General features: G+C 34.6%; 1 long non-coding RNA gene across 1 annotated transcript; it reads left to right on the forward strand.

The window, feature by feature from the left end:
- Nucleotides 1-608, forward strand: LOC111386352. Its single transcript, XR_002701215.1, has 2 exons — nucleotides 1-54; nucleotides 261-608. It is a non-coding gene; the product is annotated as an uncharacterized LOC111386352 (long non-coding RNA).
- The last annotated feature ends 311 nt before the right edge of the window (nucleotides 609-919 follow it).

Below are 919 nucleotides of genomic sequence, written 5' to 3' on the forward strand. Positions count from 1 at the left end.
AGGATGGACGACACTGCACATATTATAGATGGTCTCCTTCAAAAAATCTACCCGGTAACAACTATATCTTTCATTAACTAAGATTTGGGCCTGTTTGGGATAGCTTCCTTTAAAGCTCTTCTAACCAAGCATGTCCAAAGCAACTTCTTAGTCTTTGAAGTAGCTTTTGACTTTTCAAAATCCCTAAGAAACGGGCTTAGTCATTTATTACTTTCAGACTAAAGAGTTACCTTATCTTCCTCTTTTCATTGTCTCTCAAGATACCCTCGAAATGGATGGAGTGACGATATCTGAAGTTGCCTGGTTAGAAGAGTCTCAGCCTCCAGATGACTTCGTGGTTAGGAGAGGGCAATACAAGGGCCGTGTTATCAAAACTTGAGATGATTTTTGGTGCTATTCGTATGCATTGATGCCTTCATTGGGGAGTTTGTTTAGTTTAATTAAAGTTTCTACTTATGTGACAATAATTTTTGCTAACTGCAGAAATTAGACTTTGAGATGTATATATTGATGCATTAGATATTATTTTCGCGTTTTCAACCTAAAATGGTAAAAACTTGAGCTGAAATATGGACGTGGTGATGCCTTTATATGGTTTGTTACTTGTATTTTAGCCGGTTTCTCTTTAATGTCTCCTTATAATCAATGACAGTGAAACTTTTGGTAACAATTCTAGCTTTATGTTGCTCAACATAAAGCGTGATCGGTCTTAAAAGATCCATTTACAGCCAAACTTTTTTTTGATTCTTTTAAGGTATTTCAATGGACCGAAAACTTTATTTTGATTCATAAATTTCGACTCTTCTTTGATAGTATCTATCCATTTAGCAGAATTCTAACTTTCAGTGACGTGTGAAAATAAAACTAGATCTTCATCAATTCTTAAGTAAAATTTAGACACTTGCAGATAAACAACATA

This window comes from Olea europaea, unplaced genomic scaffold, assembly GCF_002742605.1.
Source record: "Olea europaea var. sylvestris unplaced genomic scaffold, O_europaea_v1 scaffold35183, whole genome shotgun sequence".
NCBI classification, from domain to species: Eukaryota; Viridiplantae; Streptophyta; class Magnoliopsida; order Lamiales; family Oleaceae; genus Olea; species Olea europaea.